The sequence below is a fragment of the Pristiophorus japonicus genome, chromosome 2 (genome assembly GCF_044704955.1).
Source record: "Pristiophorus japonicus isolate sPriJap1 chromosome 2, sPriJap1.hap1, whole genome shotgun sequence".
NCBI classification, from domain to species: Eukaryota; Metazoa; Chordata; class Chondrichthyes; family Pristiophoridae; genus Pristiophorus; species Pristiophorus japonicus.
Genome location: NC_091978.1, coordinates 229,116,795 through 229,143,442, shown reverse-complemented (window position 1 = coordinate 229,143,442; position 26,648 = coordinate 229,116,795). Strand labels below are relative to the sequence as shown.

At 44.6% G+C, this 26,648-nt stretch overlaps 1 protein-coding gene across 1 annotated transcript in view; it reads left to right on the top strand.

The window, feature by feature from the left end:
* Positions 1-273: 273 nt before the first annotated feature.
* Positions 274-26,648, top strand: part of ptpn13 (protein tyrosine phosphatase non-receptor type 13) — a 361,948-nt gene continuing 335,573 nt past the window's right edge. Inside the window, exon 1 of the mRNA XM_070871054.1 lies at positions 274-583. The gene's annotated coding sequence lies outside the window, so the exon portion shown is untranslated. The remainder of the gene's footprint in view (positions 584-26,648) is intronic.

Here is a 26,648-nt window from a genome sequence, read left to right as displayed (position 1 = left end):
AATGAAGTACTTCTGAATTGTAATCACCGTTGTAATGATGGGACCTGTTAGGTGTTACTCGTTTGGAGTATCAATCACACGTCTTTGTTTTTAAAATGTGACCGATCACTGTGAAGAATACTGTGTCACTTATGTTGAAAATGCTTGTCGTAACATGACTTTGTCCGGTATTGTCAGATCGACATACATCGCCTGATGCAGAAAGACTGCATCTCCCAGCCTGCACCCACAGCAGTGCGAAGGCGATACGCACGCGCCGTGGGTCGCCAGGGTCTGGCCGACACAAGGTTCGATACAATCGGATACTCGCGGCAGATTGCACGCGCACGACGTGGATACAGTGTATCGCGGCTGGAGCAGTGAAAGACACCATTCACACAATTGCAAAGCGAAATGTCCGCATAGCTTCGGGAGCTGTCGGGATCCCTGCAGTGAGAAATCCTGACCTGTTGTGAAATGTTCCTCTCCTCCCAGACGAGTCATTGCGGAGATGCGGCTGTCGCTGTCCTGAGGACCACGGCGGCGAGGGCGTCCTGACCGCTGTACCGCAAGAGTTCCTTGTTTCATCTTGTTGTCACCGTCGGTAGGTTGTAAGAATTTAAGTAGCTTTCTTCGAGCTGAAGGACTTTAAACTGAACCCGGGAGGAGGTGAAATTCAATCGACTAACGAGCGAGTGCGAGCATACGGTAGGACACACGGTGCCAGTGTGGGAGCAGTGGAAGAACTTGTCTTGGTGATTTGTAAATGGGGGGTGGGGGAGAGCAACACGGGAGGACATGGGTTAAATCAGTTTGAAAACATATCGGGTCGGATTTTAATTTGCAGTATAGTGATAGTGACAGTACTGTATTCAATATGGAATCGCCGCTTTTTGTTTTCTCATACATTATTACTTTTTGCTTTTCCTTCAGAATTTGAGTTTTGGCAGAAGAGTGTATAGTTAATGGGATGGTCTTAAAATCGTTCCTCTGCCCCCATAAAGCATTATGAACGGTGAGAACTTCAGACCACTTTTAAATTGTGACGCCGCCGTATTAAACGCAGTGTTACTTTTGATCATGTTACCCCAGCCATTGTGTGAAGTTAGTTATATCAATTGTTTTCTTCAAAAAATAAACCTGGGTATATGCTCTCCTGCATGTATGTAGCAAAACGTGGGTCGAGATTGGTAGAGATCATTTCGGCAAAGTTCAGAATTGAAAGAGATTAGTGGTTTTCAAATGCTTCACTACACTTCTTTGTGTTTCGGATTAGGGATTGGGGGAGGCACCGTGTCAGAAACCTTTCTTGTAATGTATGATTTTACAAATGCACATTTATATACTGCTGTGGTGGTCACGAGTTGTGCATTTCAAACCTGGTAGTAAGTAAAACACTGGATTTGATTTTTAAGGTAATTGTAATCCGGGTGGCCAGGCAATGCCATGCTCTATGAACCATTATCCCCATAGCAACAATGCAATTAGCACAATGAGACAGGAGCAGCCAAACAGTAGGCCTGATGAGTCTTCACATGCCAGATTTTTAGAAAAGCAGTGATTTACATAGTTTTACTGACGAAGGCTAGTCGGTTTGCCACACAACGCTTTATACTGGTTTATTACAAGTATTGTATAATTATTCTGTATAGCTACATCAAATAAAATCCAGTATTTGAACTTATTTTGTTGATTTTAGTCAGTTATCCCAACACCATTTATTTCCATTTGATAGATCCCTTACTTTTCTAGCCTAGTAGTCCACACAAATGAAAATTGTGTATTTTCCTTAAAACAAAAACGTTTGCTTATTGTATCAGGAAGGGGGTAAATTAAGAGACTTTTGGTGTGTAGCATTTCAATTTTACCACACACTTAAAACCCTGATTTGCTGGTATTTATAATAATTTGTAGATCCTTGTTTTATACAGACTGAACCCAACCTATCTTCCCACTGTCCGACCTCTAATTTAAACCATCATTACGTAGATAGTAATGAACTATTGGATATGTTCTGTACGCTGTGCTGTCTATGAAATAGGGTGAGGTCAGACTATAGCTAGGTGAGGGTGGCCTGGTGCTGGATTTGTACTGCATATTCCACTACAGACCAAGGATGAAATTTTAATACAGATATACAGCTAGAATAATTCAGTTTATTGTCTGAACAGATGATGTATTAGATGGAGACAAATTAATCTAAGTAGCATTTGTTTTGCATGCTGTCAACATGCACTGTACAGGCACTGAACTTGGAAAGTGGGACATTTTTATGATGTATCTAGACATTCAGTTTCAGTAATTGGAATATTTGAATACAGTACTGCACTAAAAATAAAACCTGCTGGCAAGGTCCTAGATAACGTATTTGATCTTGAGCGCTTCTCTGAATTTGTCTCGACTTTTTCAATTATCGATTTAATGTGCATTTGTCATCAATCAAGGGAGTTCCAGAGGGTAAAGTTGGCTACCACTGATGGTGGGGAGGTTAAGAGTCAGACGGCTGATGGGCACCAGCTGGGACATAGGGCTTAAAGAGGTTACAGAGGTAGTTGGGTGAGGCATGAACAGACTTGTAAATTAAATTGTGGATTTTGAATTTAGTACGATAGGAAGCTAATAATAAATATAGGAAATACCAAAGCCATTGTCTTCGGTCCCCGCCTCAAACTCCGTTCCCTAATCACCGACTCCATCCCTCTCCCAAGCATCTGCCTGAAGCCGAACCAGACTGTTCGCAACCTTGGTGTCATATTTGACCTTGACATATGCTTCTGACCATATATCCGCACCATCACTAAGACTGCCTATTTCCACCTCCGCAACATCACATGACTCCGTCCCTGCCTCGGCTCATCTGATGCCTTTGTCACCTCTAGACTTGACTGTTCCAAAGCATTCCTGGTTGGCCTCCCACGTTCTACTCTATGTTAACTTGATGTCATCCAAATTCTGCTGTTGGTTTCCTAACTTGCAGCAAGTCCCATTCACCCATCACCCTTGTGCTTGCTGACCTACATTGGCTCCCGGTTAAGCAACGCCTTGATTTTTAAAATTCTCATCCTTGTTTTCAAATCCCTCCATGACCTCACTGCTCCCGGTCTCTGTAATCTCCTCCAGCCCCACAAACCCCTGGGATGTCTATGCTCCTCTAATTCTTGCCTCTTGAGCATCCCTGATATTAATTGCTCAGCCATTGGTGGCTGTGCCTTCAGCTGCCTAGGCCCTAAGCTCTGGAATTCCCTTCCGAAACTTCTCTGCCTCTCTACCTCTTTTTCCTCCTTTTAAAATGCCTCTTAAAACCTACCTCTGACCAAGCTTTTGGTCACCTGCCCTAATTTCTCCTTATGTGGCTCAGTCTCAAATATTTGTTTTGTAACACTCCTGTGAAGCATCTTGGGAGATTTTACTACCTTAAAGTGCTACATAAATACAAGTTGTTGTTATAAAGTTGGTGAGGATGGGGGAGATTGGCAACTGCAACTTAATGTGGGACAGGATGCAACCAGCGAAGTTTTGAATGAGGTGGAATTTCTATAGGGTGAAGCTCAGGAGACCAACAGAGAAGGTATTGGAAAAGCTGAGTTTGGAGGGATTGTATTGCCATTTAACAAGTTGCAGAGAAAGAAAATGAATCTTATTTGTGGACTTTGGGGCAATTTTTAAAACACACGCTTCATGTTGCAATCAATTTTCTACAACATTGGTTGGGTATGAGATATATTTAAGCTGAACATTCATCTTTGGAAATCTGAGCTATTGCAGCAGCTAAGCCCCACATTTCTCCTGCTCATGGAGCTGTTTTCCAGTATTCTCATCTGGGATTGTGCCATTTGTATGTAGAAGTTCAAAGGCAGAGTAACCTTCATCTAACAAATTGATTGATCTTTTGTTAGGTTGTGAGGAGGAGTGGGTTATTGTGGTTTGTCCTTCGGCACTCCAGCACACATTCTCCAGGCATATTTGTGCTTTTAGTAGCCGCCAGGTTCACTTTCTATGAGATGCATATTCTTTATTATATATACATCTTGGCATGAATTAGTTTGATAGTTGGCTACAAATCAAAATATTACCCCGTTGGCAGTTTTGAATAGTTCACAATATCAGGCAAAATGTTGAATAACATATATTTATGCACTAGTTAGTACCTGTCATGAAAATTTAATAGTGAGGACTGCTAAATGCACTAAGTGGTGTAGGAAACTAGAAATCTGAATTTCTGCCTTTGATTCTTAAAAATATTTGCAGTTCTGGATACAAACTGACCGACAGTACTATGCTGTGCCTCAGTGTGCTTATGTTACCTGACAGCTTCCACTATATTTAATTTTGCATTTCTTTGGAAGTTTAATTTTCCAGTCCAGGTTCCTTTAACCAATTTAGCGAAGAGTCACAAAAAAATGAATTCTCGTATTTTTAACTGCATTATAACGCTTTTTATAGGCTTTCCATCTCACAGAAGAAACTGGTTGAGCATCTTTGGTAAATACAGTACTGTGCCCACTGTACTTAAAGCAGTGTTTTGTATAGTTCAAACTTGTTGATGCTTTCATTTTGGTCACGATGACCTAAACTGAATACGATTCCTAAGGCCTAAATTGAGGGATGCCTTGAGTTCATTATTATGTTCCAGGAGAAATTACTTTAACCGCCTGATGCCTTGCTAACTTTTGATTTCCAGTTGCTGGAGATTTGTACAAGTATTTAGACAGATTTGATTAAAATCTGCTCTGCAGCCTGAGACTATTCCATGACAAAGAGGAATGGGTTTATTCAACATTTACCCATATATAAAATCCTACATCGAGCATCAGTATGTCATATTCCAATACTGTAATAACACTTAAATGAAAAGTATGAAAGAAAGGCAGTCATTACCTGCAAGTTCTTCTGAGGAGTTAGAGGAGGTGGCCAAAGGCATTATTGAAGAGAGAGGTTTTCGGGAGGCTTTTAGATATAGGAAATAATGTGACAAGGTGTAAGGCTTTACAAGAAGTGTTCCATAGTGCTGGGGCATGATGTTTGAAAGCAATGCCACTGATAGTACAGCAGAAAGTTGGGTGGGTAGGTAAGAGAGTGGTGAAGGTGGGCCCTATTGCATAGGTAGAACTTGCAGTCGTGGTGCCGAACTAGATGTGAAGTTTGAAGTTGAGCTTAACGTAAAATATGGCACAGTGGTTGCATACCATTGGATTCTACCTGAGAAAACAGCTGGGAATAGGTTTAGAGTTGAGGGCTAAAATGCAAAGCTTCTCTCTCGCTGATGAGCTAGAGAAAGTTCCTGCACAACCAACACTGACAGGAATACATCTCAAAATGCTTTCTATTAAGGCCTACAAAACAATGAGTTTGGTTGCCTACTGGTTCTGGTACTGGAGAGCAACTCAGAGGTCGTAAATTTAAATCCCACTGTAACAAATTGCAAAATTTAATTCAAAAAATCTCATCATTTTGTAGGCTAATACCAGAAAATTATAATTAAATCTGCAGGATTGTCATCAAAAACCCAACTTGTTCACTAATGTTGTTCAGGGAAAGGAACTTGCTACACCTACCCAGTCTGCCTATAATGCAACTCCAATCCCACTTTGTTTGGTTGACTCAGAATGTTCTCAAGGTAGCTAGGGTTGGTTAAAATTACTGCCCTGCCAGTGTCGCCCATATCCCAAGAATAGAGTTTCTTAAATAGGTGTCCAACAGGAGAGGAAAGGGGGGAAATAGAGACAGTCAGGGAGTGCAGGGAAAGGGTCAGGGCACATTTTGAAAATAAGTATTTTGAGGATGTTTTAAAAGCTGGAAAGAAAGTGGGAAGCAGCACAGTGACTGAGCAGCCATCAGAACTGGAACTGGGCCCAAGGAGATGCCCATGTATTAAAGACATTTAGAGTGCATACAATATCTGCTGTTTTGCTCACAGTTCAACAAAATTTGTGGAGTCGGAAGGTTTGGGAACAGTGGTAAAGTTAGGTATCAGTAATGTACATATACAAGCAGACACAGTCCTTGCAAATGATATTGCTGAAAAGGAGCTCAGAGGTGCTAAGGATGGAAACTTGGCACATGAGAGCAGAAACTATTGCAGAAAATGTGGTTGATTGAAAAGGAACCATGACAGAGTGGTGCCATAGAAGTGGGCTATGGAGGAGATGTAGTGTTAGAGGAGGGCGGTGTGGTTGAACTTGTCAAAGGGAACAAAGAAACCAAGGAGGGTGAGGTACCATGGTTACAATCGCACGGAATATAATTTGTGACTTTGAACTACTTCAGTCCACTTTCAGCTATGAGTTAACTCTGATCACAGTGATGAAAAAGGTGGGTGTGGAAATAGCTGGTGAAATGTTTGGGAATTTGGTGAGGAAGGGGAGGTTGGAGATGGGATGGTAGTTGTCTCCGCAAGATCCTGCAAATCACCTGGGAGGACAGACGCATCAACGTTGGTGTCCTCAATCAGGCCAACATCCCCAGCATCAAAGCACTGACCAGCTCCATTGGGCAGGCCACATTGTTTGCATGCCTGACACAAGACTTCTAAAGCAAGTGCTCTACTCTGAACTCCTACATGGCAAATGAGCCCCAGGTGGGCAGAGGAAACGTTTCAACAACACCCTCAAAGCCTCCTTGATAAAATGAAACATCCCCACTGACACTTGGGAATCCCTGGCCAAAGGCCGAAGTGGAGGAAGTGAATCCGGGAGGGCGCTAAGCATCTAGAGTCTCGCTGTCGAGAGCATGCAGAAAGCAAGCGCAGGCAGCGGAAGGAGCATGCGGCAAACTAGACTCCCCACCCACCCTTTCCTCCAATGACTCTCTGTCCCATCTATGACAGACTGTAATTCCCGTATTGAATTGTTCAGTTACCTAAGAACTCGCTTTTAGAATGGAAGCAAGTCTTCCTCAATTTCGAGGGACTGCCTATGATGATGGTAGTTGGAGAGATCTAGAGTGGGCTTTTGATGCAATAACAGCAGCTTTGAAGAGAAGAGAGAACAGCTGATAATGTCGCTGAGGAGAAGTAGTTGTGACATCAGTGGGCTTGGGAGAAGGAGTTGCTAGGTTTTGTGGATGAAATGATTCTGTTAAGGGCTAAATAGGAGATGCAAAAGAAGCTACAGATTACTCTGGGGCTGGTTGGTGGTTTTGAGAGAAGGAGGCTGAGACATCTAAGACAAAGTTTCAGTTTTGGAGATGCAGAAATTCTCGAGTCCCTCACACTAAGAATTGAAAGTAAGGATAGAGGGGATTGCCTTTGCCCTCCAAAGATGTAGGAAAAGAAAGGCCTCTACGTGCAAATTCTTAAATCCTTTAAAGTGCATGTGCAGGTAAATAAAACCATTACATCAGGCTAGTAGCATTTTGGGTTTTATAATTGGTGGCATAGAGTAAAAAGTTATGATAAAGTTGTGCAGAGTAGAGCACTGCACAGTTTTGGGGATAAATTTATGGAAGAACATTAAAGCCACAGAGAGCATACTGCAGGGATTCACCAGGTGATGCGAGGGATAAGAAAGTAATATTTATGAGGCGAGACTTGATACACTCTGTATTTTCACTGATGCAGAGGAGGCTAAGGGATTTAATAAACATTTTAAAATTATGAAGGGTTGTGATAGAATGAATAGGGAATTTGGGAATCATTGATGAACGGGGGTCATCAATTTAAAATTCTCACTAAAAGTGAAGAGAGAGATTAGAATAAATTTCTTTACACAGCGTTAGAATGCTTTGCCACAGGAAGTGGTTGAGGCTGAGAATATTGCATCTTTTAAAAGAAAAGTGGATAAGTATTTGAAGCAGATGGCAATAGCAGGTATGGTAGCGTAGTGGTTATGTAACTGAGCTAGTAATCCAGAGAACATGAGTTCACCACCATGACTGAGAATTTAGATTCAGTATTTTTTTAAACTCTGGGTATGAGTTTAAAAAGTAACCATGAACAACAACAACTTGTATTTATACAGCGCCTTTAACGTAGTAAAACTTATAAAAAATTTATAAGGCAAAAATTTGACACCAAATCCCATTAGGAGAAATTAGGGCAGATGACCAAAAACTTGATCAAAGAGGTAGCTTTTAAAGAATGCCTTAAAGGAGAAAAGAGAGGTAGTGAGGCAGAGAGATTTAGGGAAGGAATTCCAAAGCTTAGGGCCGAGGTATCAGAAGGCACGGACACCAATGGTTGATCGATTATAAAAAGGGAGGCTTAAGAGGGCAGAATTTGAGGAGCACAGATATCTCTTTGGGGGGGGGGGGGGGGCGGGTGGTGTTGGTGGTTGTGGGGCTGAAGGAAATTACAAAGATGGAGAAGTGTGAGGCCATGAAGGGATTTGAAAACAAGAATGAGAATTTTGAAATTGAGGCATTGCTTAATGGGGAGCCAGTGTAGGCCAGTGAGCACAGGGGTTATGGGTGAACAGACTTGGTTCAAGTTAGGACATGGACAGCCGATTTTGGATGACCTCAAGTTTACGTTGGGTAGAACATGGGAGGCCAGCCGCGAGTGCGTTGAAATGTGTTTGATTGTCATAAAAGCCCAACTGGTCCACTAATGTCCTTTATGGAAGGAACTGCCTTTACATAGTCTGTCCTGCTATATGACTCCAGTCCCACAGCAATGTTGTTGAATCTTAACTGGCGTCTGAAGTACCTTAGCAAACTACTCCCATCATCAGGGCATCTAGAGGTGAGCCAATGACGACAACAACCTGGGAATGCATTTAAAAATAACATGGCTATGGGCAGAGAGCAGGCAATGGGATTCATTTTGGATAACTCAGAAAAGAGCTTGCACAGACAAGATGGGCTAAATGACCTCATTCTGTGTTATAAACATCTGTGGTTCCAAGATAATCCTGTAACACTAGAAGAATTCGACAGCTGAGAGGGCAAGCAATATTGCTTGAGGTGGTTGAGCTGGATCTGGCATTGGATGACCAGATCACAGTCTAAGTATATTCAAACCTGCTTCCCCATGAATAAAAAAAAACGCATTCTTCACCAGTTGGTGTGATCCTTAATAGATTCTTAACACATAAAGTTTTAGCACTTAAATGCGGAGGATTCTTTAAAATTATCCAGTGTCACTAATCATGCATGACATAGGTTAATTAGTAAGGTTTTACAATGAGTCACTGCTTACATAATTTCAATTGTTTGTCGGCGATGAATAGAGCCCATAAATTCGCGTTTAAAAAAAATTAAATAGTTGCTTGCAAAGTTTAATATTAAATGGTTTGGGATCCAAATATGAGAGTGAAATTAGGCTAATGTGGAGAAAAACACTAATGTAAACTTGATGGACGAAATGGCCCATTTCTGTCTGTTACGTTCTATAGTTACATTCTTCGGCAGTGCCTCCCAAACCCGCGACCTCTACCACCTAGAAGGACAAGGGCAGCAGGCGCATGGGAACATCATCACCTGCAAGTTCCCTTCCAAATTACACACCATCCTGACTTGGAAGTATATCAATGTTCCTTCATCGTCGCTGGGTCAAAATCCTGGAACTCCCTCCCTAACGGCACTGTGAGAGTTCCTTCACTACAAGGACTGCAGCGGTTCAAGAAGGCGGATCACCACCGCCTTCTCGGGGGCAATTAGGGATGGACAATAAATGCTGGTCTTGCCAGCGATGCCCACATCCCAGAACAATTTTTTTGAAAATTGTGATTCTATATAACATCCTATGAGGTTGTTACACCAGTTAAGTAATTTTGTCATATTATTACATCAAACACTGGCAACTCCTCCAAAATGAGTTCACAATTACACGTTTCAATTAAGTGTATACATTGTCATTCAAATCACCATTTTGCTAAAATGTGAGAACTTGGCACAGGTCCAGGTTTCTGTTTACATTAAGACATTTGAAAATCTTTGATCCTGGCCCTAGTAAACCTTTGTAGTCATTCATCCAAAGCTGCATACATCTGCCTGTTGTCCTTTTTACTGATCCATACTAGTGCAGTAAGTAGGGGGAAAATATATTGAAATTGAAGGCCATTTACGGAAATGTTTAGGTCTAGTTACCTTGAGTAGATTTTGGGGAGGAGATGGAGGGAAAATTAAATATCCATCTTCTATAGAATTTTTGAACTCATTTAATGGTTCAGTAAAATCTAATATTCTACCCAGTCAGTAGTCACCAATTAATTAATGAGTGACATATTTGGAAGGAAAGAAAATAGAGCTCAACTGATAACGTACTTGATATTCAAATGGAGCAGGAGCCCTCTACATTTTATCGATGATCTGTTCTGAGTTAGCTAATTTTAGTTGGGGACGTGGTGAGGATGCAACATTTGCCTGGGAAAAAATGGGGAACAAAATAGGCTATGGGTCCGGTTTCAGTTTATTATTTGGTGGCCCCAACTGGTACGTACAGCCATGCAACTGTTGGGAAAAGACTGCTGCGTTGTCCTCTACGAAGAATCGTCTGCTGATGCTCGGGTTTAAAACTGGTTGTAAAAGGTACTCATCATAGGCAGTGCCTCGAAATTGAGGAAGACTTGCTTCCACTCTAAAAGTGAGTTCTTCGGTGACTGAACAGTCCAATACGGGAATTATAGTCTCTGTCACAGGTGGGACAGACAGTCGTCAAAGGAAGGGGAGGTTGGGACTGGTTTGCCTCACACTCCTTCCGTTGCCGGCGCTATGGTTTCTGCATGCTCTCGACAATGAGACTCGAGGTGCTCAGCGCCCTCCCGGATGCACTTCCTCCACTTAGTGCGATCTTTGGCCAGGGACTCCCAGGTGTCGGTGGGGATGTTGCATTTTATCAAGGAGGCTTTGTGGGTGTCCTTGAAACGTTTCCTCTGCCCACCTTGGGCTCGCTTGCCGTGTAGGAGTCCCGAGTAGAGCGTTTGCTTTGGGAGTCTTGTGTCAGGCATGCGAACAATGTGGCCCGCCCAACGGAGCTGATCGAGTGTGGTCAGTGCTTCGATGCTGGGGATGGGGATATATAAATGCACGATCTCTCAATCTCTTTATCTCTCGCTCTCTTTATCTTGCTCTCATTTTATTTTTCTCCCTCTCATTATCACTTTTTCGATCGCGACCCATCGCGCGCCCCCTCGCCATCTTCCTCTCTCCCGTCCCGTGCGATCCCTCCCCCATCCTTCTTTCTCATTCTCTTTCCCGTGCGCACTGCCCTGTTCCCGCGCTTCCTCCCTCTCGGCCAAGTTTGCTTGCTCCCCCCCTCGCTCGCTCGCTCTCTTTCTCCCCCCCCCCCCCTCTCTCTATCTTTCTCTTTTTTTATTCTCTCGTTTCTTTCTCTCGTATTGTTTTTAATACATAATCTATAGAGACAGTATAAGTTGGGATAGTTTGATTTCATTTGGATATTCTGGATATTGTAGTCAACACAAAGGAGGTTGAGTGCTTGCAGTTGAATTTTATGATTTAATCTGATGTTCCTTCAGTACTTCATTGAAAATAAGGTGCTATTTCATTGTATGTTCTGCCTGCAAAAATCAAGCCCGGTAAAAGCTCCCAACGATAGACATGTTTTTATTTATTCTATATCTAAGAATAAGCAGTATATTATAAATGTGGTACATTGAAACTGTTAATGTTCACATTTTTATATTGTAGCTTGTTTTATGTCCAATTGAAGATTATACATATGAAATTCTTTCAACCATTGGCGGCTGTACCTTCAGCTGCCAAGGTCCTAAGTTCTGCAATTCCCTCCCCAAACCCCTCCACCTCTCCACCTCTCCTTCCTCCTTTAAGACACTCCTTAAAACCTATCTCTTTGACCAAGCTTTTGGTCATGTGCCCTAATTTCTCCTTATGTGACTCTGTCAAATTTTGTTTTATAACACTCCCGTTAAGCGCCTTGAGAAGCTTTACTATGTTAAAGATGCTAAATAAGTACTGGTTGTTGTTGTTTCAGGTTACAGTGCCTCAGCAGCGTTTTCACTTACAGATGTGAATTCTGTGCTCTCCATGTTCATCTTTTCAGCTACTTGTGAATCTGCACCCTCTTAATGCCATCCACATCTCATTCTTTTCAGTCATAACTTTCATCGTTTTCCTGAGTCTCACCTGATACAGCATTTGTCAATTCCTTTCTAAGCAACTTTCTCTGCTTTTTGTACCAAAAATATTAACAGTAGCATTCTTTGAATTTGTTTTCAAATATGTGCTTGACGTGGATCATACTTCCAGTGCGCTGTCCTTGATTTTTAATAATGCATATCTTGCTGATGGATGAGGAATGTAGTACTGTATTGAAAATTGAGCACATTCTGTACTGTCATTGTGAAATGACGAGATTCTTTTCCCTGTGAGTTGACATACAATATTGATGCAAATGTGGGTTTCCAGGCACCATAGTGCATAATGGGATAACTGTTTTTCTGTTGCAATGGGATTTCTTCAGATGTGAAGCTGGCATGGAAACAGAATGTGGGGTAGGTTTTATACTCTGGAGGTAAATATCATGTTTGATTTAATGGCAAATTGTAGGTGAATGAGTGAGGGGGGGCAGAAGAAATTACTCACTTTTATTTGGAGCAAATGGGAACTATATATGGCTGGAGAAGTGATCCATGAGTCGAGACTTTTCAATCTCCACATTTTTAGCTTTAAACTGACAAGTGGTGCAAATTGAGATGCAATGGAAGGATGTTTGGAACAGAAGAGTGTTTTTTTTTTTAGTTCCTGTATAATGCTTGATCCCGGATCGTGTGACTGGTTCTCTTGCCTCGTAGTGAATTGCTGCTGATAGCTCACACAGTGAGCCCCAAATACAAAGGGTAATCTGAGTAATCTTTTTAAAATAAAATATATGCAATTCATTTTTCTCGAATGCTAGGGGAAGCAGTGTTTGAATTTGTAGCGTTTAGATTGTTTTGGAGAGAAATTTGTATTTTTTTTAAAGAAACCTAGCCAGACTAATTTTCTTGTTGAAATGGTGTGTTTTAAAAGCCAAATTTTCACACATTGGAATTTTAGATTACAATTATTTTTTTTTTTAACCTGCTCTGAAGCCAAACATGCTCCATTTGGAGTTGGGAGATGAGAAAAGATGGAAGGGTTTTTCTGAGTGTCACATCCATCTTTCTTTTCTTTTACATAAGAAAATCATACTCTCGCAAATTAATCATGAGACATGCGATTTCCAATAAAAAATTGCCCAACTCAAGATTTCACGAGTCAGTTTTAAAATGTCATGAATTTTCTTTCAGAGCAAAGGGAGGTTTTCGAACTGTACCGCGCTGGTGCTGTTGCACAGTTAACAGTTTCAGATCTGAATGCAACCATCCCCGCATGAGCTTTGAAACCATTAGATACTGCGGGCCCATAGGAGGAAGGGGCAAAGCAAGGATAGCAACTCAAAAATAAACTTCCAGGGCACCTGTGCTAGGACTAAACTCCGCAATCCGTCCATATTCAGCGAAGGGCAGAAATGCCCACTGTGGCAAAACTTCCTTTCAGCAGCCCCCTCTCCCAACGGCCCAGGTGTATTTTTGCCGATCTGTGACAGTGTGCCCGGTCCCATCTCCCCACCAGCCAGTGAGGACTCAGTATCAGTCTCCCTATCGCCATGCTATCGGTACCCTGGCGCCTGCTTACTCCTCCCTCTCTCCCTCCCCGAGATAATCACGCTGCACTTGGTGTGGGGTCGACTGTTTGCGCTGCGACATCCCTCACTCTTTCCGATTCATCCTCAATTCGGCTGCCCTGGCAGTAAGATGGCGCGACAACGTGACCACCACCCCCATCTTATAGTGACGTGTTGGCTAGGCAACGCTCCTTACCAACCTTCCTGTATCCCAGAGAAGGGATGGCTCTGCATCATTTCATCATCCACAATATAAGGCAACCTTTTCAGCGGAGTGAGCAACTGCCCATCGTCCTTTACTGTTAAATTGACATAAATAGCAGACAGATGGGATCGTTAAAAGAAAGACTTGCATTTATATAGTACAAGGCACTTTGCAGCCAATGAAGTACTTTTTGAAGTATGGTCACTGTTGCAAGGTAGGGAAATATGGCAGCCAATGTGCGCACAGCATGCTCCCACAAACAGCAATGTGATGATTATCAGATAATCTGTTTTAGTGATATTGTTTGAGGGCTAAATATTGACCAGGACACTGCTTTTCTTCAAAATACTACCAGGGGATCTCTTGCGTCCACCTGAGAAGGCAGATGGAGCTTTGGTTTAATGTCTCATCTGAAAGATTGTACCTCTGACAGGGCAGCACTCGCTTCAGTACTGCACTGGAGTGTTAGCCTAGATTTTACGATCCCTTGCTCCAAGCACTGGCACCTGCTCAACTACGTTATCATTCGAGCGAGGGATCGCAAGAACGTGCGCATCGACTGCACCATGACAGGAGCCGGTGACTGCTGGACGGACCACCGCCTAATCCGTTCCTTTGTCAACATTGATATAGCCCCAAAGCGACAACGGCATTAGAAGCAATACCGCAGAAAAATCAACGCCGGGGCACTCAAAGACCCAGCTAAGAGAGCCCTATACAGCCAGCGCCTCACTGCCAACCTGGCGACTCTTGATGACCCTGAGACGCAGAGTGCCTACAAGCATTTGGTCTGCCCTCCAGGCCACCATAACCAGTGACTGCAAAGAAAGGCTCGGTCACTCAACCAGGAAACACCAGGACTGGTTTGATGAGAATGACCAGGAGATCCAGGAACTAATAATCTGCAAGTGCAGGGCATTCTGAACGTAAAGCAACAACCCAACTCTGGAGCAGCAAAGCAGCTCTACAGATGGCTGAAGTCGAGGTCCAACAAAAAACCTGCGACCTAAAGAATAGATGGTGTGTGGAGAAAGCACAGGAGATTCAGCAGTTGGCCGATAGCCATGACGTGTGAGGATTCTTCAACGCAGTTATGTCCACCTATGGCCCAAGCACCCAAGGCCCCACCCCAGTGCTGCCCAAGAATGGGGAGACGCTCATCAAGGAGACCGAGGCAGTCCGGGCCCGCTGGAAGGAGCACTTTGAAGATCTTCTTAATCGAGACTCTGCCTTTGCCACGTCCTTGACTCCATCCCACAGCATGCTACTTGCCACCATCTCAGCAAAACCCCAGCCCTGCACAAGGTAGAAAAGGCCATCCGTAAGCTCAAGAACAACAAGGCATCAGGAACAGATGGAATCCCCATTGAGGCACTAAAATATGGCGGAGAGGCACTATTGGCGCAAATGCATGACCTCATCTCTCTCATCTGGAACGAGTGCATGCCTGGGGATATGAGATGCCGTAATCACGATCATCTTTTTTTTTAAAAAAAGGGACAAGTCCGACTGCGGCAACTATAGCGGAATCTCTCTGTTGTCGACCACTGGGAAAGTCATCACTAGAATCCTCCTCAACCGTCTTATCCCTGTGGCTGAAGAGCTCCTCTGAGTCACAATGTGGATTCCGTCCACTGCGGATACAACGGACATGATCTTCATGGCGCGACAACTGCAAGAGAAATGCAGGGAACAGCATCAACCCTTGTACATGGCCTCCTTTGACATCACAAAAGCCTTTGACACTGTTAACTGTGAGGGACTATGGAGCGTCCTCCTTCGTTTCGGCTGCCCCCAGAAGTTTGTCGCTATCTCCACCTGTTCCATGATGACATGCAAGCCATGATCCTGACCGATGGATCCACCACAGACCTAATCCACATCCGGACTGCGGTCAAGCAGGGCTGCATCATCGCGCCAACCCCTCTCCTCGATCTTCCTCATTGCAATGTTCCATCTCGCGCTCAACAAGCTCCCCGCTGGAGTGGAACTAAACTATAGAACCAGTGGGAACCTGTTCAACATTGTGGGCCGCCCCGACCTGTGTGAGAACACCACCGCAGGTCAGGGCTATAAATAGAGCTGGAGTGCCTTGGGCGAAGGTGTGGCGAATGAGGGTACGGGGCCCAGAAGAGCCGAGAGCCATGGGGCAACTTGGGCCTGCCCACACTGCGATATGTATCTGCACTAGGTCCGTGCAGCAGAGCAAGTCTCCAGTCGTCCTGGTTCAACCCTTGCCACTGGATAAAGGCCTAGCTCTGTCAAGCTCGTGTGGTGGCTAATGTGCAACGGTCACCACACGTTAAAAGGCACCTTCCACTCCCTCAATTGGAGTTCAGGACTGGAACATTGGGTCCTTCATTGAAACATCTGTGAACTCCTGTGGAAGCAAGTCATCCTCGCTCGAGGGACGGTCTATGACTGACTGTTCAACCTACATCACCTCCAGACAAGATCCTAGACGGTCCCATCCTCTGACATCGAACTACAGTATGCGGCTGACATGTGCGTCTGTGCACATTCAGAGACTGAACTTCAAGCCATTGTCAACATCTTCACTGAGGCGTATGAAAGCATGGGCCTTACACTAAACATCCGTAAGACAAAGGTCCTCCACCAACCTGACCCTGCCACACAGCAATGCCTCCGCCCCCCCCATCCCCCGTCATCAAAATCCACGATGTGGCCTTGGACAACATGGACCACTTTCCATAACTCGGGAGTCTACAATCAACAAGGGCAGGCATTGACGACTAGGTCCAACATCGCCTCCAGCGCAGCCTTCAGTCGCCTGAGGAAGTGTGTGTTCGAAGATTTGAAGTCCAGGTCTATCACCAAGCTTATGGTCTACAGGACTGTTGTGCTCCCCACCCTCCTATATGGCCCAGACATGTACAGTAGATACCTCAAATCGCTGGAGAAATACCACCAACTCTGTCTCCAAAAGATCCTAAAAATCCCCTCGGAGGATAGATGCACCAATGTCCGTGTTCTTGCTCAGGCCAACATCCCCAGCATCGAAGCACTACCCACACTCGACCAGCTCCATTGGGTGGGCCACGTCGTCCGCATGCCCAACACAAGACTCCCAAAACAAGCACTCTACTCGGAACTCCTACACAGCAAGTGATCCCCAGGTGGTCAGAGGACACCTTTCAAGGACACCCTCAAGGTCTCCTTGATAAAGTGCAACATCTCTGCTGACACCTGAGAGTCCCTGGCCAAAGACCACCCTAAGTGGAGGAAGAGTATCCGGGAGAGCGCTGAGCACCTCGAATCTCATCGCCGAGAGCATGCAGAAAACAAATGCAGGCAGCAGAAGGAGCGTGCGGCAAACCAGACTCCCCACCCACCCTTTCCTTAAATGACTGCCTGTCCCATCTGTGACAGGAACTGTAATTCCCGAATTGGACTGTACAGTCACTTGAGAACTCGCTTTGAGTGGAAGCAAGTTTTCCTCGATTTTGATGGACTGCCTATGATGATCATGATGCAGTGTCGGCCTAGATTTTGTGCCCTTGTCTTTGGAGTGGAACTTGAGCCCTCAACCTTCTGACTAGGAGGTGAGAGAGAGAGACACTGAGCGAGGGCTGACACCTAGACATTGTGTACTGTTGGGTAGCTGCTACTGTGATAGTAAGTTGTAGTATAAAATTTAAGGTAAGCACCCAAACTTAGTAATACGAACGCTTGCAAATTAATCGTAAAACACGTGATTGTTAATGGGATATTTATTCCAACCCTTGAAGGGTGGTGATCATGGGTAGGATTTTTAAAAAGTTTTTTGTAAACCATTTTTAGCTGCAGTGATATCGTTTCTGTGAAGTGATGTAACCGGTTGGAGATTAAATTAAACCACTAATGAGGTTTATAAACAGATGCGTCGATTTGTACTAACTGAAATGCAGCTGTTTCTCTGATTGGCTCTCCAGATCTATTGCTGATTGGTTCTCTTGGATGATAAGCCACACCCTGAAATTCCTCTGGAATGTGTAACTGGAACTGTCCAGCCCAAATTCTGAGTCACTTTCCAATTTGTAATTTAATCTATTTTGATTTCAGAAGCCACTGAGAATAGATCTCCCCAAAAGCCACCAAGTTCCAGCCGAAGTCTATTATCCCAGTGTAAAAGCAGCCCTGTGCCAGCTGAAGACCTTTATCCAAGCGCAAGACCTTAACCCTCTCCCTATAGATGGAGAGATTGTGCGTGGATTGTTAAGATGTTTATTGTATGAAGTGAATAGTGACACTGTTGTGACATCTGGATTTCATCCACCCCAGTGATGTACCTTGTAACACGAGAACCGAGCTTGCACGCACCAGGGGGTTGGAAGAAAGTGATCCGTCTTCTGAGTTCCCTCTCTCCCTTCCGATCACTCTTTCTCCCCCCCCCCCCCCTCCCCTCCCCCAGGCGTTTGCTCTCTCTCTCTCTCTCTCTCTCTCTCTCTCTCTCTCTCTCTCTCTCTCTCTCATTCCCCCCCCAAGCTCTCTCTCGACCCCCTTGCACTGGACCTGGCCACTCCACTGCCTGATTGGAGGCTCGGGGTTGCTGATGGATCGGAGGCAGTGGAGGCAACATATGGGGCCGGTTTTGGGTGGGGCAGAGGAGGACTCATGTGCAGAAGGGAAACTTAGTACAAATAGTTGTTCCGTTTATAAACCAAAAAATACCAACTCTTGATTTTTTACCAAATCGCATGATCTTTAAGAGTTTGTCTCACGATTTATGAAACGGTGGGGTTGGCATTATTGAAATCAGCAAAGTGGAGATGAGATATTTGGTCCAGCAATGCCAGTATATTTTCCAATAACTTTTTATTAAAAAAAAATGCTTAACATCGGAAGTAACTTTACTGTTACGCATTTTGTAAGATCATGGACACAATTCTGTACTGAGAAGTGCTTATACATTCTGCACTCTGGAATGGCTGCATGGAAGTTCTTTCCAGGTCTGTGGAGCAAACAGGACTTGAGTTCTAAGTCTTTATGTGCATGATCAGAATTGTTTCATTGCAAATTCCGATGTTGGCACATGGTGCACGAGAAAGTATGCATCAAATCCTGTCTCCACAATGCAGAGATTGGGTGATTCTGCCCAGGCCAAGTCCCAGTGAAAGTCATAAAACTGGAACATTTTTGGTAATGATGACATGTCTTCTATCTTAGACGCACATCTGTGCACATTTTAAATGGGACCAGTAATTATGGTTGTCTATAGCTCTGCTATGATGATTGGAGTAAAACAGCTGCATCTTCTCCCACAGCCAATTTTAGTCACAATTATACATAAACTAACTGCGGAAAGAAGTTTCATTCGACCTAAATTTCTTACTTGCAAAGTACAGACATTAAGAAACACAATTTTTGTGACAGTGTTATTGTTTGTTTACCTAATAAGCGGAAGCTGCCACTATGTTCCACCCGCTTAATTTTGCTGATTCATCAGACTAACAATCTGTAGTATCAAATCATAATTGCATCCTGCTCTGAAAAGCTTTTGACACTGGGTACAGTTGAATTGCATTCTTAATTTAATCAAAAATGGGGATAATAGTTCTCAACCTTTACAAATCAATTGCAACTCAACATTATGGGCCCAAGTTTCCACATGATTCGCGCCTGATTTTTAGGAGCAACTGGTGGAGAACGGACTATTTTAGAAATCGCAATTCTCCACATTTTTTTTTCTGCAGTTCTAGTCAGGTAGAACAGTTCTAGTTTCGAACAGAATTTTTTCTTCAAAAGGGGGCGTGTCCGGCCACTGACACCTGATTTGAAAGTTTCCACAGTGAAAATGTACTCCAAACTAAAGTAGAATGGAGCCAGTGAAGATTTTTGTAGAACTGAAAAAACCTGTTCTACACATTAAAAAATCAGGCGCAGGTTACAAATTAGGCGTCCAGAACGAGGTGGGGGGGAAGGGAACTCATTAAATTCGACAATAAATCCTTATTTATACTTCTACAAATATTATACGAGAGAGAGAGAGAGAGAGAGCGGGGGGGGGGGGCGCGAGGGGAGAGAGAGCGGGGGGGGGGGGGAAGCGAGGGGAGAGAGTGCGGGGGGGGGGAAGCGAGGGGAGAGAGAGCGGGGGGGTGGAAGCGAGGGGAGAGAGAGCGGGGGGGGGGAAGCGGGGGGAGAGAGAGCGGGGGGGGGAAGCGAGGGGAGAGAGAGCGGGGTGGGAGGGGAGAGAGAGTTGTGGGGGGGAGAGAGAGAGAGCGGGGGGGAGAGAGAGAGCGGGGGGGGGGGAAAGAGAGAGAGAGCGGGTCTCGGGTCGGGGCGGGGGGAGCGGGTGTCGGGTCGGGGAGGGGGGAGCGGGTGTCGGGTCGGGTCTGGTCGGCGGGGGGGGCGCTGGGGGAGCGAGTGTCGGGTCTGGTCGGGCGGGGTGCAGGAGCTGGCCGTGGGAGGAGCCTCATTCACGCAGCCCCAGTGAGGCCAATTCACGCAGCCCCAGTGAGGCCATTCGGCCAGGGCTAGGGGCTGCGTGCTTCGGGCCCCTCCCACACAGTTCGGTGCCTGGAGCTACTGCACTTGCGTGCCGACTGTAGCGCGCATGTGCAGAGGTCCCGGCACTGTTTTCAGCGCCGGGACCTGGCTCCGCCCCCCCTACAGCTTGTGCTGGCTGCGCCGAGGGCCAGAGGACCTGTAAGTAGGTGGAGAATACCGAGGATTTTTTTAGGCGCCGTTTTAGGCGCGAAAAACGGGCGCTCAGCTCGGAGGGGCGCCCGTTTTTTTTCTTGTGGAAACTTGGGCCCTATATGTGATACTTTTTTTGGAATACAAACACAGAGTGCTCCTTTGCTGCAGCATCTGTTTCTTGGAAATTGTAAAAAAAAAATGATAATTTATAAAAGTTCTAACAGATTTTTCTACAATTTGTAAACCAGATGGATTTGAAGAGTGAAGACGTGCAATGGGTTTAAAATGCTGAAGCACTAATCTGTGTTACAAGATTTGTTTTTACTATTACTTCTCATTAGTTCACTTAGAAAATGTACTTCTGGTGTAGCACTGATCTGTGCAATCCAGGAAGATCCCAAGTTTGATACCTAATCTGCCATTCCATAGCACATAACGCTTAGTCATTTCTTAATGCAGAACTATGTTCTTAATCTCTGCTCCATGACTAGGATTGCTTTCTTCAACCTCTATCATTGTTTAGATACCATGCCACAAAAATCCCAGTTTATATGTCTTCATATCTTTGAGGCTTGTCTTCTCTAATGCTGGCTTCCCTCCTACAACTTATCAAATACTCTGCAGCCACATTGAGTATTTATCAGCAAGATTCATTTTCTGGTATGTGCTATCTGCATGAGGCCCTGTCAATGATTTGGAGCCATGCACAATTTATTTTAAGAGGTGAGGCCACGATTGGGCTAGTGAAGCACTGGAAGGTGCCCGCACAAGTGTACCCCAGAAATAATTGGTGCTTATAGGGGAGGAGGAGGATAGAGCACTCGCTGCTTTGGAATTGACTGCCTATGGTTTGGAATTCCCTTCCTAAACCCTTCTGTCTCTTGTAAGATTTCTAAATCTCTGGCAATAAATTTGACAGTGAGACAATTTTTCTAAAACAATTGGAACAGTTTATTAAAAAAACACACACACATGCACATCCACCTTAGTTACAACAGATACAGTGAGGTTATAATAAAGAGTGATATACGTTACTTCTCTTTGGCTGGGCGGTTCAGGAGAGCGAGAAAAGTCTTTTGCTGAGTTCTTTATACCTCTCAAAGTCATTGTCCCTCCAAAAGCCTCACGATTGGACCTTGGTTCCAGGGCAGTTCCTTATTGGCTCTCCTCACACATGTGGCTGTCTGGTCTGGCTTAGCCATCCCTTGATTAAATGGCTTTCCAATACACAAAACCCATGTGGCAGCTCTGTGGACTTCCATTTTGTTTCTTATAAAAGTTGGCCCATGCTGGCAACCTGTGGGCTTTCATTTTGTTTCAACACAAACAGGCCTTTCCGTATAATCTACACTTTAACATTTATATATACACCGAATCAATTTTAATCATTAATAAACACACTTATTCTTACAAACTCCCCACCTTGAGAGGGAAATATTCTTACTGACCCTTCATATGGTTTATCTCCTCAGGGATCACATATCATAGACATTGAGAGGGAGAGAGAGAAAAGTGGATGGCCTGACTTGGTCCCCACCTCGTAAGGTGTAGGCCACGTAGGGGATTTATTATAGTCCAATCACATCTCCAGCGGACACACTCTCCTTCCCGTATCTTCAGTGCACCGTTGCTTCTCGAAGCACATTGATGATTGATGATGTTCGTGAGTCATGCTGCAGCTCCCGCTTCTCCATCTTCCCTCGGCTTCGGTCGTTGCCGGCATCGTACTGACAATCATGAGGATCCGTAACATGGTGGGTCTGTCTGAGGTTTCCTTTACAGCAGTTAGAAGTGCGTCGATTTCTGCATATTGTGAAGACTGCCTGTTGCATCTTCGCTGGATGGTTCTTTCTGGCAATACCACAGCATACACGGTGTGAGGGGATCCTGCAATGTGATATGAGGACCCATTGATGTAGACATCTGGGGCACCCTGTATGGGCTCTTTCTGCACAGGATGGGTCTCAAACTTAATCAGGGGTAACGGACATTCATGCGGGTCCCCCTCATAGACCAGAAATTGTGGCAGCAATGTGGTGGGTTTGGAAATGGTATCAATGTCTCTTTCCATAAATTCCAATGTCCATTTGCTGAGGTGCTGCAAGGAAACTAGTGAATCTCCAGGTTTCATCATTAGTTTCATAAGTGTGTGTCCACTGTGCAGGATTGTAGCCTGTAGCCCAGTAATAAAGGTAAAGTGATGTACCAGCCAGAAGGCGGCCAGCAGGTGGCGCTCGCATGCGGTATACGTCTTTTCTGACCCTGCAGGATTCGAGACGCATATGCAATAGGCTGTAGTCAATCAGCTCGCATTTGGCACAGAACTGCAGTGAGGCTTTGCTCTGTGGCCCTGACCTCCCAAATGAAAGGACTATGTGGGATCAGAAGGGATCAGACATGCGGCCTGTATCACTGCAGTTTTTAAATTTAGCCACGGACTGGGTATGAGCATCAGTCCATGCCGGGTGTTTGTCATCACCCTGCAGTTTTATTAAATCATACAGGGGCTTTGCACACTCTGCATTGCCTGGGATAAAGTTCCTTTGGTACCCCACCAAACTCAAGAATGATCGTAGGGCTATTTTCGAAGTGGGTAAATGGCAGTCGCTGTATTATCTCCACCTTGTGAGAGTTGGGGGATGATCCCTTTGGAGAAATGGACACTCCCAGAAAGGTGACCTGTTATTTTACTAATTGAACCTTACGGGAATTCACCTTTAGTCTCGCCTGAGCCGACAATGTCAAAAGTTCATGCAAAAGGGACAGATGCTTCTCCATGCTGTAGGTTGCCAGAAGTAGGTTGTCTATGTACTGCAGCAAGCAGGTAGGGCAGGAAAAGTCTTTTAAAATTGCAGCCATTCTTTAGTGGAATATCATGGGGGCATTGTGGAACCCCTGAGGCAAGCATGTCCAAGTATAGTTCTGGTCCTCAAATGTGAACGCAAATTTTTACTGGTCTTCCCCTTTAACAGGGATACTCTAGAATCCATTGGCAATGTAGAGGGTCGAGAAGTACTTGGAACCAGCAGGAATTTGAGATAATTTGGTGGGATTTTCTCTTACTACCGGTGAGCAAGGTGGTGTGACAGAATTTAGCTTTCTGTAATCAATAGTCAGTCGCCAGCTGCTATCAGGCTTTTTAACCAGCCATGTGGGTGAATTGGTCAAGAAAGTGCCTGTCCTAAGAACACCCTGCTCGACTAGGAATTTTAAGGTGTCTCGGATATAAGGGTGACTCTGCCTCGGGATGGGGTATTGTTTAGTGAATGAGTTGGGGGGGGTCCCTCAATAGATTCCTCGCCTGCCATTTTTCCACAGTCATGCTTGTATGTGTCAAACACCGCTCGGTGTTTCTGAATTACTTTTGCCACAGTTTCATTTTCGCTCCCTGGAGCGTCATACTCAGATGGCTTTTTAATAGCAAAATCCGAGTGAGCATCTGAAATTTCTATCACTCCTGCCTTATCTCTCAACCCATCTAAACACAGTCCTGATTATAATCTATCACCGTGCCATACTGATCCAACACATCAGTCCCTAAAATTCCCCTTCTGTCAGGGGTGGTCATCAGCATTGGTGCTGGGACCTTACAGGTGAGGCCTCCCAACTGAAGTTCAGTGGCCTTCTCTGCATACGTGGTGGTTGTATCCCGTTAAACCCTTTAAGGGTCATATAACCCTTGCCTGCCGCTGTATGGGGTGTGGATGATGGTAATGGCTGAGCCGGTATCGATAAGCCTAATCTTGTGCGAGGCCCCTTGGGGAAGAGTGACCATAATATGGTAGAATTCTTTATTAAGATGGAGAGTGACGCATGTTAATTCGGAAACTAGGGTCCTGAACTTAAGGAAAGGTAACTTTGACGGTATGAGGCGTGAATTGGCTAGAATAGACTGGCAAAGGATACTTAAAGGGTTGACGGTGGATAAGCAATGGCAAACATTTAAAGATCACATGGATCAACTTCAGCAATTGTACATCCCTCTCTGGAGTACAAAATAAATCAGGGAAGATGGCTCAACCATGGCTAACAGAAATTAAGGAGTGTGTTAAATCCAAGGAAGAGGCATATAAATTGGCTAGAAAAAGCAACAAAACTGAGGACTGGGAGAAATTTAGAATTCAACAAAGGAGGACTAAGGGTTTAATTAAGAGGGGGAAAATAGAATACGAGAGGAAGTTTGCAGGGAACATAAAAGCTGACTGCAAAAGCTTCTATAAATATGTGACGAGAAAAAGATTACTAAAGACAAATGTAGGTCCCTTGCAGTCGGATTCAGGTGAATTTATAATGGGGAACAAAGAAATGGCAGATCAATTGAACAAATACTTTGGTTCTGTCTTCATGAAGGAAGACACAAATAACCTTCCGGATGTACTGGGGTCTAGTGAGAAGGAGGAACTGAAGGATATCCTTTATTAGGCGGGAAATTGTGTTCGGGAAATTGATGGGATTGAAGGTCTATAAATCCCCGGGGCCTGATAGTCTTCATCCCAGAGTACTTAAGGAAGTGGCCCTTGAAATAGTGGATGCATTGGTAATTTTCCAACAGTCTATCGACTGTGGATCAGTTCCTATGAACTGGAGGGTAGCTAATGTAACACCACTTTTTAAAAAAAGGAGGGAGAGAGAAAATGGGTAATTATAGACCGGTTAGCTTGACATCAGTAGTGGGGAAAATGTTGGAATCAATCATTAAGGATGAAATAGCAACGCATTTGAAAGCAGTGACAGGATCGGTCCAAGTCAGCATGGATTTATGAAAGGGAAATCATGCTTGACGAATCTTCTGGGATTTTTTGAGGATGTAACTAGCAGAGTGGACAAGGGAGAACCAGTGGATGTGGTGTATTTGGACTTTCAAAAGGCGCTTGACAAGGTCCCGCACAAGAGATTGGTGTGCAAAATCAAAGCACATGGTATTGGGGGTAATGTACTGACGTGGATAGAGAAACTGGTTGGCAGACAGGAAACAGAGAGTTGGGACAAATGGGTCCTTTTCAGAATGGCAGGCAATGACTAGTGGAGTGCCGTAGGGCTCAGTGCTGGGACCCCAGCTCTTTACAATATACATTAACGATTTGGATGAAGGAATTGAATGTAATATTTCCAAGTCTGTAGATGACACTAAACTGGGTGGCAGTGTGAGCTGTGAGGAGGACGCTAAGAGGCTGCAGGGTGACTTGGACAGGTTAGGTGAGTGGACAAATGCATGGCAGATGCAGTATAATGTGGATAAATGTGAGGTTATCCATTTTGGGGCCAAAAACTCAAAGGCAGAATTTTATCTTCATGGTGGCAGATTAGGAAAAGGGCAGGTGCAACGAGACCTGGGTGTCATGGTTCATCAGTCATTGAAAGTTGGCATGCAGGTACAGCAGGCAGTGAAGAAGTCAAATGGTATGTTGGCCTTCATAGCTAGGGGATTTGAGTATAGTAGCAGGGAGGTCTTACTGCAGTTGTACAGGCCCTTGGTGAGGCCTCACCTGGAATATTGTGTTCAGTTTTGGTCTCCTAATCTGAGGAAGGACGTTCTTGCTATTGAGGGAGTGCAGCGAAGGCTCACCAGACTGTTTCCAGGGATGGCTGGACTGACATATGAGGAGAGATGGATCAACTGGGCCTTTATTCACTGGAGTTTAAAAGGATGAGAGGAGATCTCATAGAAACATATAAGATTCTGACGGGACTGGACAGGTTAGACGCGGGAATAATTTTCCCGATGTTGGGGAAGTCCAGAATCAGAGGACATAGTCTTAGGATAAGGGGTAAGCCATTTAGGACTGATGAGGAGAAACTTCTTCACTCAGTTGTTAACCTGTGGAATTCCCTGCCACAGAGAGTTGTTGATGCCAGTTAATTGGATATATTCAAGAGGGAGTTAGATATGGCCCTTACGGCTAAAGAGATCAAGGGGTATGGAGAGAAAGCAGGAAAGGGGTACTGAGGGAATGATCAGCCATGATCTTATTGAATGGCGGTGCAGGCTCGAAGGGCCGAATGGCCTACTCCTGCACCTATTTTCTATGTTGCCTGCTCCCTTTTAAGACAACAAGGCCTACTGGTCTCCTGCTACCATCACGTCAGAACCCCACTTCTGACCAATCTTTGGGGGCCAAACCCAGTCATAGGGTCGGCCCTTGAATAGGTCCCTCTACTGAGTATGCATTGGCGATTACGTGCACCGTTAAATGATTTTGCATCCTTCCCATGGCAATTTGAGTTTGTATGAGGGTTATCAGTTGATCCAATTGCTGA